The 17009-nt window shown below is 43.0% G+C and overlaps 1 protein-coding gene across 2 annotated transcripts in view; it reads right to left on the bottom strand.

Moving 5' to 3' along the window:
- NDUFS4 (NADH:ubiquinone oxidoreductase subunit S4) overlaps positions 1-17009 on the bottom strand; it is a 331978-nt gene that overhangs the window by 235135 nt on the left and 79834 nt on the right. The gene's annotated exons all lie outside the window — the stretch shown is intronic.

Here is a 17009-nt window from a genome sequence, read left to right as displayed (position 1 = left end):
CTGCCAGTGGCAAGGACTGTACCGCTCTATAGGAATGTACAGTGGCTGGTTTGTCACGAACACTAAAAATACAAAGATGCTGCAACTATTTTGGAACTCAGATGCCAGAAGGATGGCATCTGAGGAAGTAATATCGGAGGTATGTCCTTAACGTCAAAGATGAACCTGAAGTCAGCCTGGGACATAAAAAAATCATACCCTCCGTTAGAATAATATGACTCGGAGATGCCAAGTGAATATGCATGGTTGAAGCTACTGTCTTAATCTGCATAGACATCAGTAATTATCCAACTGCTTTGATTTTGTTTTTAGTTAAGCTGTTTTAGTTAGAAAATCACAACCTATCAGAAATGTACAACTTATTATTGTTACCCTAGATATTTTACCCTAGATATGAACATTAACTAACTATCATTCGAGTAATATGCAATTTGTACCATTCGGGGACCCATACTCTGTGTTTATTACAGGCTGCGCTCCTACAGAAGTTCCCTTCACAATTGCATTGATTTCAATTCTCTGATTAAGATGCTGCTTGGCAGCTAAGCAGAAACACATTTAAGTATGACGATGTTATTATATGGTTAGGAATGAACGTCAGTAGAATTAAGGCTACAATGCGATTTGCACTTGTTCCAAAGTTTTAAGTAATACATGTGTCAACTAACCAGTGGTTTCTAACCCTTTTACCTCTGTGGACACCCAGTGAATCGTTATTTGAAATCAGGGGCCTCCGCCTAAGAGAACTCTTATGATTTGATTATCAAAACAATGCAGAAATATACCGAAACAAGTATACACAAAACCAAAGCACGAATTACGAAATGGTGAATGTAATCACAACTAGGAGTGGGCGGAATTTGCGAAATTAACTTTCGCAAAGTATCGCGAAAATGTTTAAAATTATCGCAAACAAGCGGAAATATCGCTAAGATGCGGATGTTTTTTCCCCGCATGTTCGCGAGATTTTCTGCATGGTTGCGGGTCGCCAACTTACCCATGTGGTTGCTTGCGGGCGCGGCCATCTTGTTTTGAGTTGTCTCGCGGTGCATGATCGCGAGAAGAAAGACGTGATCGCGCGACGCATGACGTCACTGCGGGCGCGAACTGTCGCGAGACAGCGCAAATGGCTAAAAACAATACAACATCTCATGGAGAACGCGACCGGATCAAGAAAATTTGTCGGCGAACGCAGGGATTCAGGTAAGGCGATCGCGTGAGCGCGAGAATGTATTATTTTACAGCGCGAGCAAGTAACAAATTATCACCAAGCTGCGGAAACCGGAAATTTTGACATTTTCGCGCTCTCCGCGGAACGCGAAAATGTAAAATTATCGCAATTTCCGCGAACGGAACAAAATTTTCGCCCAGGCCTGATCACAACACAAAATATACAAAAATCAAAAGTTAAATTTTATTGGAAAGGTTGAAGCTTTTCGATATTTGGTTTCATTTCGAAAAGACTAAGTGATATGCTAAAGTCTAGCAAATCATGTCTTTTTTGAACAAATGCATGTTTCCAGGGCGGGATTAGGAACTCATAGCAGACCTTGTCAAAGTTGTCAGACCAGCCTCCATACGGTGCACCGCGAGTGCAACGAGCTAGCATGACCACCACAAAGATGGGCTTTGGTGGAAGGTTTCGCGCCCGCCCCCAAGAAAATTTGGGGGGGAAATTGTGCATTCTACAACACATCTGTTATTATTCATGCAAATCTATTATCTTTTAAAGCATAGTAAAAGACGACCTTCCAGTGCACCAGGTTACAACAATCTTTCTTGGGACTCTTAAATGATTCCCTCACTATCACCCTCCAACAGTGCCGCATCTCTCCATTGCCCCTCTAACATGTGTATTTTATTCGTTTTATAGCAACTCTCAAACCAATGTAGGGTGTTGGAGCACTTTAAATCACACACATACAGAGACCATAATCATGCATGTGTAAATCAGTGTATAAAAAATGTTACATAAGGAAAATGGGGCTACAAAGTGTAGGATTCACATGCCATCCATACTGGTAGGCACATTTGAAGAGTACTTGGTCTGGATAAGCATAACACAGTGGTTAGGGCTGACTTTAATAATAAGAATGTATTTCTACCCAAACAAACCTTTCTTAGTAACATAATGATAAAGTATATTGGGAAAAGAAGTTTTAACCAGAACTATTCAGCTTGCATTCAGCTCTTTGATGGCAGGTCATTGCTCACTGTGGCAGAATAAGATTGTAACTTATGAACATCACAGTAACAAAAGAATCTTGGAGACAAAATCAGTAACCCACTTATTGCATGTTACATGTTCTTTGCAGGAGGCATATAAACCATCCGCGCTACCTTAGATGAGCTAAAACTGCAACTGGACATAAACTTCCATATCTCTCCAGTAAGAGTAATCTTTATTGTACAGTTAATTAAAACTCACAATTTAAAACTCGCATTTTAAAACACTCAAACATTAAAATACATAAATCAGCCTGGTCTCTCTTTATACATTGGTGAATAAGATTCACACTTCCAGGTTAGCTTGTCCCAGCTCCATTATCTTTACTGTACTTCCAAATATAGGTACATTGATCACCAGAGCTAACTTGATACTTATTGTTGCCTGAAAACTGCTGAAGATACAAGGAACTTTGCAGTGCTTTTAAAACCGCTGAACTGGTACAAAACTGGCTCCCCCACCCTTCAGGCCTCCCGGGGAAATGCCCGGTACGGGCATGCTTAGTTTAAGGCCACCAGCCGTCCATATTAGATACCGTTTGCAGCACTTGTGCAATCTCCATGAAAGCTAAGGTAACCAACTTAATGTTTGGCCTCCGACTTTGTAAGTAATTCTCTGTATACCAATTGTTTTAAAATTGAGTTTTCCAATTTGCTTTTTTATGTATAAATACTTTATCACTCTAAAAATATTTAATTTTCCAAACAGTCACAGACCCCTTCAGTGGGTGTGGGGGAATCCCAGGAGTAATCCAACCACAAGATAAGAACTGCTGAATTAGACGTTTGTTTAACATTTATCACAGGGGACACTAGTCAGTGTACTGGAGTATTTACTTCACTGTTAGCATGTAATAAGTAAAACTATCAAATATTAAAGGACAAATAAAGAAGATATGCTGTAAAGTAGAAAATCCCCCTTCGCTATAGAAGCAGCTCAAGATTTTTGTATTTTTTATAGACCCTATTTTTGCTGACTTCAGAACTCTGTGCAGTTTACCACCAATACACTAAAAGCACAGGCACATACCACTAAAATCACAGGCACATGACTATTTAGCAGTCATGAGCCTGTGCTTTTCCTCTAAAATGTTCTGTTTACTTGAACTCCCTAACTGGCCTATTACAGTCACATAATGTAAATAGGGCCTTGTTTGCACCTTTGGCATAGAAACTTAAATGATGCATCTGCTGCAGTGTGTATTTACACCACCCACATGTATAACAAATATATTTCTGCAAGGACGCCACTGTGCTCTGGGTAGGCTGCAGTTTGAATGTACTGCAATGACATGTGGCATGGAAAAATGCCCCTGCCAGGTGGGAAAACCATATTTTCATATGTACACAGTTGACCTTTAAATTGTGCCTTGTAAGCCTATAGTGCAAGGCTCCTTTGGAACCTATTGGCTTTGTCAGTGATTTTTACTGATGCTGTACAGCATCCCAGATGATGTGCAGCACGGCTAAAGATGAATTGAACAGAGCCTCTGATGCAGCTGCCCATGTGATTTGGCATGTGCACCACGTATGCAGGCACCTACTAAATGACCCAGGCACTTTTTTTCCTTTTAATTTATCAATGAGATTTGGACTAGTAAATAAAAAAGAAAAGGAAAAAAGCGCTAGGTGTTTTATTTTTATTTTTTTAAACGGGGCCCAGAAGCAACACACATGCCTGGGTGGGGGCAAAGGCTGGGTGAAGAAAAAGGAGGCGAGGGTGGGGGTTGCGAAAAAACAAATGGGAGAGAAAGCTACACGGAAAGGGGTGGGAATAAGGAAACAGGCAAGAGAGCAGCATGGAGCTAGAAAAGGGAAAGCACAGGGGCAAGAAAGCAACTCAAGGGGAGGAACAGAGGGTGGCGGAAGATAATCCCACGACCAAAAGAAAAAGAAGTACTAATGGAGAAGGGAAGCACAATAGGAAAACAGCTGGAAAACTCATGCAATCTTGTGGAGTGCTAAAGACAAAAGAAACAAGCATTGGCATAGCCAATAGGTCTCGCCTTTGGGACCTTATAAGTGTTTAGCCATGCAACAGTTGCATGGCTAAATACTTATAAGGTCCCAAAAGCGAGACCTATTGGCTATGCCAAGCGGCCGTGAAAGTACTCGCGTCAAGCGCGGCACGCGCACTGTAGGTCTAGGCTGGCCTGGTAGCACTTTTTGGAGCCCTCTCAAAAAGTCTCGCCAGACCAGCGCATGCGCTGGGTCAGGCGAGACCTAAAAAGTAGTTCCTTAAATGTGAACAGTGGAAGAATACAAGTAAAAAAGCTATGCTCCAGGGGGTGGACAGTAACATGGTCAGGGCAAGCCATTGAATAAGAAGCAGGCTAATTAGTGACAGTGGAGCAAACCAATTGTAAGCAATTGGAGGGCTGCAAGCTTGTGATTTTTTGGTAAGCCAACAATATGTCTTTGTCAACCAGATACTATCTGGCAGGCTCCACCTAAAGATAGGACATACAACACACTGGGATTAGTGAGCCCTCTTTGACAAGTAAAATCCAACACTATTTCACTTTATAGACCTGACTTGACCATGCTCTAATACACCTTGATGAGACTTAACTCTTTATTTTCGATTTCCGCATAGGAAAGGGCTGTGCCAAATCAGATTTTTGACAACTTACGCAGAAAAGTAACTTTGCAAGGATGTATTTTAAGCTGCCAGAGCTGGCTCAAAACCAGTTCTGCAAATCGTCACAACTCCAGAGATAGTATATGAATCCATGGCTGGGAGGATTAACAATTTTGGCAAAGAAGACAAAAGGCTTGACTCGGAACCCAGGAAAGGCTAATGGGTGTTAACTACTGAGGGATTGGCTATCTCGGATTGGGGAACACCACTAGGTTTAACAAAGGGCAGCTCTAGCACCACCTCTTGACTTGGAGATGACAAAGAGGACTTCTCCAATTTACTCCCAGGACTCTCCTAGACAGTTAGGCACTAGACACAGTAGCAGGGAAATCCAGTTTTGACAAGGTGAGTGGCCAAGAAGCTGGATACAGGCCTGCCTGGTGGCAGCTGTGTTCTGCCATCTTAAAACAGGGACCCCTGGGAAATTTTACAGTAAGGTAAACAGAAAGTGTTGCAAAAGGAAGTGGAGGGATTGTGAGAAAATTGTTAGGATTGGGCATTATAATTTCGCCAATCCCTGGCAAGTGCACAGGATAAATTTGACACTTCCGCCACCAACACCACCCCCTCAGAACATTCTTGGACCTGGGAAGACTCCACCACTGCCTTGCTGGAATAATCCTGACTTCAGACTCCTGCTGGAAGAAGAAAACTCACATAACTCATGGACTGTCTAAATCCTGCTGGCACACCAGTACTGAGAATGCTACCCAAGGGTCAATTGGTTGGCCTCCTGCTTCAGGAGGGCTTGGCTGACTAAAGGGGACCAGACCGAGCAGGAGATCTGGCTCAAGAGAGACTGGCTGCCCACAAGCTTGTCCTGAGCAGCTAGGGGCAGTAGGGCTCACCAGAAGAAGCACACCAGCAGTTGGAGACTGATTTAGAGTTTGGCAGACAGAGTTCTCCATCGCAATGGAGTGACCCCTCTGCCAAACGGAAGCTCCACCCATCTGATTAACAGTCGGGTGGACCTTAAGAATGACAGAGACTACTCACTGTCTCCATCATCGACATACTCCTCCGAAGGCCAGATGAAGTAAAGGTCGTCTGATTTAGAGGGGATTATTGAATAGCCAGCTTTTACTCTCCCTTACGTCCGTGAAAAACGTGGTTGTAAGGGACAGTAAAAACGTTTAAATGACCCCCCACACCATAGTGTAGAAGTCATTTGTTTTTGCATACTGCCCCACCCCCAATTATATATATATATATATATATATATATATATATATATATATATATATATATATATATATATATATATATATATATATTTATTTTTTTTAACAACAAATTTTATTCGGTTATTCATTTGAAAGTTGGGCGACAGCCCTGCAATGACCTGTAGGAGAGAAAAAACGTACATTGCTGAAGTTCCGACATTTTGATTTTTTGGCAATACCTGCTGAGCATGCAGGTGCAAATATAGTTTTTTAAAGCAAGAATTTGTTAAAAGTTTGACAGGCAATTACCATGTTTGACGGAGCCGTCCATCAAACATTGACCTCACAGACAGGAACTGCAGTGATGGCAGTTCTATCTCCGACTAGACCTGTCAGCTAGGGTGGCGGACAATTCTAAATTTGGAGGACGGGTCCTCCATCTGGGTGACGGAGTATTTAATGATGGAGTAAATAATGCCCTCTGAAGTATAAATCGGGCCTTAATTTTGTAGGTAAAACCTTTGACACAGATAACCCACTTGGTGTATTCCCCACCTTTGCTGCATACCCGTTGGCCTGATATTGCACCTAGGCCCGGTCCTCCCCAAACTGTTGTTTTTCCCCACAGTGCTCGACTTTCACTTGGCACTTTTTGCTTTATTATGTAAAAAAATAATATTTTTGCCTCTCCTAAACCTATTTTATTGATTTTGGTGTCTTTTTTTGGCTCATTACAGTTTTCTTAATAGGTTCGGGAATTTTATTGTGTGGTTTTCTTTACTTTAAAATTGTTGGTACTGCTCAAACACTTCTGTTGGGGCTACCTGCTTTTTCTGTCATAGCTACCAAGGTTATGTGCATAGATTCTTTCAGAGCCCAATGGGTTTATTTTGTTGGCAGGGGTTCCCCCATCTCCCAAATTAATAACTCAATGTCTAAAATAAAATAAATGGTAATCCATTCAAATTTTATGGTATTCACTAGGGCTCAAAGAGTAAAAAGACAGGTACTTCTAAACAACCTCAGAAGGTGAGGTGAACAACACAGCAAAGATGTCACAAGGATAATATTTCTCACAGAAAATTGTATTTTGATGTACAATTTCAAAACAGGCGCAAAGAAAGGCACCAAAACCAGTATAGTTTATGGGCAGAAGGAGGTTCACATCTGATTCCCTGGAGGGTACAGTGGACCTAGGACAAAACTGCTGTTTCCGGTGGCTTTAGTCTGCATAAAGTCCGCAGAATATGTCCAATAATGAGACGTAATGGTAGTCAACACCTAATGGTTTCTGATAACAAAATGCCGATGATGCTACTCATCATTCTGGGGTCAGAGGGATATGGAAACTAAGATCCAAAAAAAGCAATGAGTAGTCATAACTAGAGTGTTATTAGGCACATTCTTAAGACACTGGCCAATAAATGTTCTGGAGCAGCTCAGGCCACATTAAAGTAAGCCTAGCACCAGAAATTCTTTTAGAACTGGCTGCTATAAACTAATCTTCAATTTCCAATACCGAAGCTAAACCAATACACACAAAGCCAATAGGTCTTGCCTTTATAATGTGAAGGCTGTTATTGGCTTTTTCAATGCTCGTTTGTAAAGAGGTTACAAATATATCTTTTTTTTAAATTCTAAATAGCTGACGGTGCACTGCATGCAACAGCACCAACTGCCATCTTGGAATGTTTCATTTTTAGGAGAAAACCCATTCCAAGAAGGCAACTGGTCATCATGACGCATGCACACGCATGTGCAGCAATTTTGAAAAAGGTTTTCGGAAACAAAAAGCATTCCAAGACTGCCGTCAGTGCGTGCATGTGCATTGTGTGTTATGATGTTACAAGTGCCCATTTAGACTTTTTTGCAATTTTAAATACCCGTTCTTAAAAGGCACATCATCTATTTTTGAACATCAATTAAATTACAAAAATGTAAGAACAGAACAAAAATAAAGACATGAGCAGCCCAGACGCAGTGTGCAGCTGCTGTGCACTTCCACAGAAAAAAACATTACTTTTTAATAAGTAAATTAAATAGAAACAGGAAGAGTGGTGAGCAATGGTAATGAGCTGGGTGGTAGAGATACGGGAGAATGGGGAAGCTTGGAGCAATGGAGAACCTGATGGTGTGAGAAAAAGCAACAGATAAGTGGGAGTGATGGCAAAAGCAAAAAAAAAAAAAAAAAGAATGGAATAAAAACAACAACAAACCTAGCCGACAGGTGGGTGCAAAAACTTAACACAAAACAAGGACACAAGAGAGAGAAAAGGCAAAGTCACATGAACGCCCATGGACTGCTTAAAAAAAATGAAAAAACTAGTTAACAGACTCAAAGCGTGGAAGGGAACAACTCGTTCACTTACAAACACTAGAAAATAGCCATGCCCCAGGGGATGGACAAAAATACGAAGAGGAAAGAAAGACATCTAGTAAGAACCAAGGATATGAGATTGAGAAGAAACTCAACCTATGTATGGTATGAAATGTGGCTGACCCAAGCCCACTCTTCCTACTGTTTCTGTACACAAGAAGCTGTCTTAGACGAGAACTGAAAACAATGCATTAAAAAAAGAACCAAAATCTGCAGCCATGCTTCAGCCCTATTGAGTTGGATTAGACTGAAGCCCTCTTACCCAATTTCAGGCCTTTGCAGATCTCGGGCAACACCATCCAAGTCATCCTAAGATGAGAATACTCTTACATCTTAAAGATCCTCTCCCTTCCAAAAAAACAGAGAAAACCATTAAAAACTTTTTGTCTGGTGGTTCAATATCTAAGGTTTTCAACTGTCCATAAGTGACCTATTGCTAAAGAGATGGCGTCTCTTCAATGGTACTTTGAAACTGCCGCCTTATTGTGTTATAGTGCCCTTTCAACATTGATCACAAGGCTACTCTTTCCAGTCTCTATGTGCAAACGTTATCCTAATTGACACTGACAGACTTCTCCGCATTAGACTGTCTACTGATTTGTAATTAGGCCTTTTAGTGCTTTCCTCTGAGGCAGACTTCATGTAGGTGCTCTTGCTGATTTATATTTAGACTTTTCCTGGACTTGCAAACTGAGTAGATTTATACTAGTTCTTTGCTGAACTATTTTGGTTCTGGCTAATTCCCTTTTGTTATACATTCTCAAAATTGCCTTTATGTTTACATATTATGTTTACATATTATTGATGCTGATCTGAATCAGATTATTGTTGCCTTCTGTACTGATTCCAGGATTTGAAATTGAACATGTCACAGACAGTGCCACAGTCATTAAGTGGGATGGCATCATGGACCATGCAGTACTAACACAATGATCACACTTATTCTCCCACACTTGTAGCACCATCTCTCACCACACCTTGTTAGAAGGGCTACACAAGGACACTGCCATCAATGCATCAACCTTTATTTCACATGAAACTTCTCCCCTTTCAATCATACTCTGCACCAAGTACCTGTACAGCTCCACTAGATGTTTCCTCATTTCAAAGGGATAAAACCTTTACAAGCTCCTCCACTTGACCACAATTAGAGATCACAGTCTCTTCTATTTCTAAGGAAGATTACATTTCAATTTATCTAGCATTCAGAAAATTCCAAGCGAAGCTCCCCCAATATCATGAAAAGAGAACACACCTCTCAAGGGGCAGATATTTTTTTTTTAAGCTAAACATAGTATAAAGACTAATTTGCCTCGTTGGTCCACGCTAGAAGCTGCAGGATAGGACCCACTGCCACTTCTCTTTTCTTTAAATACACCGCCCCCCTTCACCAGTGCTACCAGAAACCCATATGGCGGCCTGAGCACATGTTCCCAAGTAAACACTGTAACAAAGATACTTTATCGCCTCCAAAACATATCACCCCAAATCTAAGTGATCATGCTGGAATAGGTAAGTGTCCTTTACCATGTGTTCCCTTGTATATATTAATCTCTATTAATAAACGTGGTAGACAATAGGCAGACTCTGTAAACTGAATCAAAGTGAATAATGGCAGCAGGTGAAGAGCCCCACTCAAACATTGCAGTCAAGATTGAACTACAGAAAATAATTTCGTTTTTGACCTCAGAAAAAAGTAGTAACTGACTGCATAAACAGTTATACATAGCAGATCATGTGCTATATAGAAGTTGGCTAGAGACAGATCAAGGTCAAAAGCTTGCAAGGAAGAGGAGGAATTCACTCCAGGAACAAAGAAGAAGCTCATGGCAATGTAATTAGGGGCAGTGACAAGGCACTCAAAGGTTGGAGAGCAAAAAAACACCATTCATCTCAAACCTAGAAAAACGTTCTTGGCATCCAGCAGTCAATTTGGGCATAACCCAGAGTAGAAAGCAGCATTCATGGTTACTGAAAACGCTGTCGATTTTGATTACACTTTGCTGCCTCCCAATCATGGAGTTTCATGAATTTAAATGGCGCCGGCTCCCTAGACATTGGCACAGGCCAAGTGCCTAAATGCGTCTACCTGAGCTTTCTTTTGATTGTGGCACAATAATTCTTGGAAACAGGGACTCTCCGCGAGTGTGCAACCTTTGTTTTGGAGAAATTAAAAAAAAGTATATATATAGCATTAATTGTTATTTTGTAAGCACCAGCTACTATACTCGTATCATGGGGTGCAGCTATAACACTGTTTTTATGTGCAGCAGGTACCATATTGTTCTCTTGTTTTAATACGCAAGTCAGAGTGGAACATGGACCGAGCACGCAGTGGGTTTCCTGCGATGAATTACAATACTGCTTGATTTAGTATTCTAGTTTACATTTTTCCGGACTACAGTGTTACTTTCATCTTTATTTTATATTTTTCAGAGTGCAGTGTCATATTCATAATGTTTATATCCTGACAAAAGCAGCGTAATTATTGGCATATTTCTTTTGTATAGTATGCTGTTGAATACATGTATATTGGTTTTGTCATGTGTAGCTGCTCACAGTATGTCTTCAGTGTTCATTACCTTTCCAGTGGTAACAAGTAGCATTTAAGGGCCTGACAATGGCAGCCGCACTATGTGAACAAGGTGGCTCTGACCACCGAAACGCGTCATTCCATCCGATGTCATCATGTGCCTGCTTTTCGTCAAGGAGTTTGTAACATACGACAACGTCTCAACAGGAAATCATTTAATTAGGACAAAGACAAAAAAACGTGTTGTAGATCACAGCGGGACGGGGATACAGGAAGGGAGACCACAACGTGGATGGTAAAGATAGAGACTTATTATTTGTACGTAGTTATAACAGCACTACAGCACAGATTGATATACAATTATTGACCATTGTCCTGATGATGACCTGAAATCAATCAGGTCATCAGGTTGAAACGCCGTCGCCTACCCAGCTAAAAACATTGGCGCTGTTGTGGTCCTTTTACCTGTCTCGAGTGCTAAATATCTACCCTATAAAAAACACTCATTTATATTATTTTGACCACGGTACTATTATCACTCTCTTCGCCGTTTATACGGTTATCCTAACTTTTGTGTCACTGCGCCGTTCACTATCACTAGCACCTCCAGCTCTCACTTCGAGTGTTATTGGTCACTGTATATCAATCTATACTGCAGTGCTGTTATAACTACGTACAAATAATAAGTCTTTCTTTACCATCCACATTGTGGTCTCCCTTCCTGCTGTAATCTACAACACTTTTTTATGTCTCGCCTGGCATGGCTGCGCGCATGCGCAGTCTCGCCCGGCGAGATTTAATGTTTTGAGGGATTTTCTGTAAGGGGCATTATGCCCCGCCCCTCTTTTCCATTCCTAAACGGTGGCCAGCCATTGGAAAAGAGGTGTCGGTGACTTCTTTGCTTGGCTTTCTGAGCCGTCCCATTTGGACGGCCTCCCATGCTTTGCATTCGTCGCAAAAGGTTTCTTATCTTTATGGGGCCAACCACATGGCCCTATAAAGACAAGAAACCCATTAACAGGCGAGGCGAGACCATCCAAGTGGCTCGGCAGAGAAAAGCACGAGCAAATACGTCATGGCGTCATGCGATCTGCTCCGTGCCCCGGGAGGAGCGAAGAGGAGCGCCGTGCTGCAGCTGAACGTTTCCACGTTCCCCAAACACGTGGTGCAGTACACAGACTCTGGATGGAGGAAACGCAGAGACAGCTCGTTTTTAAGATGCTGCGGGTTTAGGGGCATTCTTTATTTAAAAACGAGTGGGAAGAAACAGCTGGTTTAACATGGCCGCCTTGCCGCTGTGCGAGCTGGCCTCTCCCACTCCAGCGGGCTGTTGCTGCTTTCCAAAACCAGTACCCTCCACTACAATAAGTGTTCACCTACCCCACTATGCATGACCACCACACACTGCTGCCAACACCTGCCAAATCCACCATTTTTCACACCACAGCTCTGCAGTCCCGTCACATTCTGCCTCCATCACCCGCTACATGCGCCCCCACCCCTTTTAGCCGATGCGGTGTTACTATTCGCTATGGTAACCTCAGTACATCTAGTACCAGTGGGTCACCCTTGGATTTACAGCGCCATAGATTTCGATTGACTAAAATATGAAGGGCAAGCGTAACTGTTAAGATTGTGCCATGCTTTTCCGGTACCGACTGTCATCACTGCTTAAGGAAGCCTCGGTTCAAACTAGTGAAATGTACTGAACAGTTATTTTGAGGTGACAATCAAAGACAGGACAGAATGATAAAGCCGTTTACCACCATATATTTTAAGTAGCCCACCAGAGGAAACCCTTTAGAGTGGATGCCGTACGCCAGTGAAAATATACGGGGCAGGTTATTTCGAGCAAATGTAATATCAAACATGCATTCAGGCTTTTACTACACCAAAGTAAATTCGAGTTTATTACCACAATGCCGCAAAATTTATAGGCGAAAACTCTTTTTTGTACTGCTTCGCGGACTTCAGGTAATAAATAATTTACACATTAAAACAAGACTACTAATACAAAGTGTAGTGGGGAGGGTTAAAACAAGACTACTAATACAAACTGTATTGGGGAGGGTTTTGTAAGTGAGAACTAATTGAAGCATTCAGAAAAGATAACTAATTCAAATGATAAAAAATGTCACATGAAAGTAAAATGAACTAGTCTCCAGAGCGAAGAAAAAGAGTGCTTAAAAGCAAAGTTTCCAGAAGAGTTAATTGTCTCAGTCATGAATGTGTTTTACGCTGCTGTCCGTGCTATCTTGGCCACTGGAATTGATTTGCTTGTCTCCGTCGAAATTCCAACATGCCGGATAGTGTCACTTTTTTTGTGTGCAGTTTTGTGTAGCGCAAACTCGAACCTAAGGTATTGGAGCGCTTTACATGACCACCAGTTAGTTACATTACACAAGTACACATTCATTTTTTGGCAGGCACGGGGGAGATTAAGTGATTTGCCCAGAATCACAGGATCTTGAACCGATGTCGAGACTCGAACTCGGTTCCCCGGCGCCAAAGTCGACAGCTCTGGCCGTTATGCCACATCCCTTAACTTTATATACCCATGTCTATAGATGCACTTACATGTTACACCGGATTGAAGAGATGATAAATGCCTCTAATATGAAAATACGTTATTTCCGGCACTATTGAAAGTGTGGCATAGGCTACCACACATGCAGAAATGCGTTCTGGGCATATAAATAATTGCTTGGTTTTCCATTGCGCTACATAGAAAGCTTGAGCTTGTGTGCGAATATGCACTAAATTCTATTAACAATACAAACCGCAGTTCTGTCGCATCTAGGCGGTACCCCATTTAATGGCGCTCATTTCTCCATATGCGAAGGATGGATTGCTATGGCTGCCGTGCCAGGATTCGGACTCGTGATCTGCAAGTTTCAGAGGTGATAATTCAGTTGACAAAGCCCTTACTCTTCATAAATGTGCAAGGAAAAAACGGCCCTTTAATTAACGGGGCCAAGCCATGAAAACAAACAAGAAAACAATAGTTCTACGTAGTTTCGCGCCCCCGGCAATGACCAACAAAAATGGGTAACAGAATACCATATGTATGTTGGGGTTCCATTGGGTAAGAACTGCTGTACCAGCTTTCACTGAGTGGGCCCATGAGGGAAGAAGGGTTAGTATATCATCTACATGTAACTGTATAAGGAGATCTGAACTTCTTAACAGGACACGGAGAGCAGGCAAACAGATCGTGCAGCTGCAAGCACTGTCTGTGTATTTATCTTCCGTCCTCTGATAGCGGGTTTTAACGCTTTAGCTTCATTAACAAACTATGCGTGCTGTGGTAAGGATGGCCACCTCGAATAAAAATATAAACAGGAGAAGAATCATCTGTTTATCGAGCAGCACGCACCAGTGATAAATTCGCGGTCAGGGATTCTTACAGCCTAACTAATGTTCTCAGAGCATAGAGAACATGTGAAATTTGTGTTTGAGCTAAACGATTTAGGTGAAATACAATGACCACGTTAAACGGGTTTTTATTTTAATCTGAATTAATTCACACGAGATAAACATGCTATAAAGTAAGCGATGACTGATGAGCTTGTTATCTCTACTAACCCTGCGTGCTGTATGTTTATTCAACAGCAGAAACATCGGTGCTCGTTTAGCGCTGAAGGCACCAGGGGCTGCACTTTAAGTTTAATTCCCAAACTGAATCCAAAACATAACCGATTACATCGCTGGCCTTTTCAATTTGAATATCAGTACGTGCCTACATTTATCTATAATGTGCATTGGCTTTATAAATCAATAATAACTTTAACTTCAACTTCCTTTCAGAACCTGCAGGATTTACTTCGAAACTGCGGGGCAGATTTACCATATCTGGCGCATCCCTGCATATCAGCAGGGATGCACCAGTTATTGTGCGCCATGGCTCGGCCACCTCCTCAGCATCCTACCGATGCTGGGTCCCGGCGGGCACCCCAGGCTTGTCAGCACCCGCGCATAAGGTACCCCAGGACCACGTTCCCGGTGTGCAAACACCCCTCGAAGATCTGCGTGACGTTATCTGTGAGAAAATGGATTTACGACTAACCAGAACAAGCATTGACATAGCAAATAGGTCTCGCTTTTGCGAGAATTTATGATATTGGCATTGTAAATGATAATGCCTTTTTTCTTTTTTTTTTAAACCAACACATTAATAAAAGGCATTGTAATCTACAATGTCAATAGCTCAAACTCTAGTAAATGCGAGACCTAATGCATTGCAAATGCTTGTTTGTTTTTGTCCTAATTAAATGATTTCCAGTTGAGGCATTGTTGTATGTTACAAACTTTACCCGGTCTCATCTGGGTTAACGGGATAAACTCCTGTAAACTGTTTATTTTCTTCAAGGTGGGGGGAGAGGGTGGGGGGAGAGGGAGAGGAAGAGGGAGGGGGAGGGGGAAAAAGAGAGGGACGGGGAGAGGCAGAGGGGGTGAGAGGGGGGAGAGGGGGGAGAGGGACGGGGAGGGGGAGAGGGACGGGGAGGGGGAGAGAATAAGAGTGTGAGTGTGCGTTCATTCACAAGCAAAATGCAAAATAAATGTTGGCACAGCCAAAAGGACAGAGCTACTACCTATGCCAATGCTTGTGGACTGATCTCATCTACAATCATCCTATTGCATTCAAATGTTAATGCTTTTTAAGTTGATGTACTTGGATTTACTATGAAGATTACTTAGTGAACAGAGCAACTCCTTAGTTCGATCTAAGTCAAAGCTGGAAGTAAGACATTAAATATGGAAAAATTATTGTCCAGGACTGAATGGGGACATGCAGCAAAAGCGGGATAGTAGTATGCGGTTAATTAGTACCAGTATTTAAGGGGGGGTTTTAGGGTAGTAGATAGTTACAATCCAAGCAGATAGCACCTTTAACCCCTTCGATGCTCATGACTAGCTGGACTCGTCATGGCACATAGTGGTTGTGTGCTCATGACGAGCCCAGCTCGAGGTATCGTTGGAAAGGGGAGAATCTCCCCTTTCCAATGGTATCCCTAGTGGATCCCTGCTTGGGGATCGCCCCAGGAGGGCGATCCCCAAGCAGGGATCCACCCACTAGGCACCAGGGAGGGGGGGCGGCCCCTTGGGCAAGGGCCTTTGCTCCCCCATAATTCATTTGGCATCATTAGTCTTTCTGCCTCCCCCCGGCCAAGTAGACGCCAGGGAATTTTTGGTCAAATTTTAATTAGGGCGGAGGCATTGGCATGCCCATTTTTGGCAACCCCCACCCTAAGTAAAATTTGCTCAAAAAAATCCCTGGTGTCTAGTAGGCTTTCTGCCCCCCCCCCCCCCCGGGGTAGAAGGGGGAATTAGCCCCAATCTGCACCCCCGGGGGGAGGGGGGGGCGAAAAGCCAACTAGATGTCAGGGATTTTATTTAGGCAAATTTGAATTAGGGTGGGGGCTGCCCAAAACAGGCGTGCCCATGCCCCCACCCCCTCCCCCGCAAAAATTACAGCCTTCCTGCCCCCCCTGGGGGGGCATATGGGGGCATTAGCCCCCAATCTGCCCCCCGGGGGCAAAAATGCCCAGTAGAGGCCAGGGATTTTTTGGGCAAATGTTAATTAGGGTGGGGGCATTGGCATGCCTGTTTTGGGAAGCCCCCACCCTAATTAAAATTTGCCGAAAAAACTCCCTGGCGTCTAGTGGACTTTCAGCCCCCCCTGGGGGGCAGTAGCCTCCAATCTGCCCTCGGGGGGGCTAATAGCCCACTAGACGCCAGGGGTTTTTCTATGGGCAAATTTTAATTAGGGTGGGGGCTGCCCAAAACAGGCATGATTATGCCCCCACCCGCAATAATTACAGCCTTTCTGCCCCTCCCCCCGTGAGGAAGATGGGGGCATTAGCCCCCAATTTGCCCCCCCTGGGGGGCATAAAGCCCACTAGACGCAAACGATTATGCTGGCTTTTTTATGTGTGGGGGTGGGGGCTGCCCAGAATGGGCATCCCTATGCCCCCACCCCCAAACAAATAGCCACAGTGTTTCTGCCCCTCTTGGGGCATATCAGGGCAACCCCACCCCCGATATCGCACCCAAGGCGGCAGAAAACAG

Source organism: Triturus cristatus, chromosome 2_1, assembly GCF_964204655.1.
Source record: "Triturus cristatus chromosome 2_1, aTriCri1.1, whole genome shotgun sequence".
NCBI classification, from domain to species: domain Eukaryota; kingdom Metazoa; phylum Chordata; class Amphibia; order Caudata; family Salamandridae; genus Triturus; species Triturus cristatus.
This window is presented reverse-complemented; position numbering and strand designations above follow the sequence as displayed.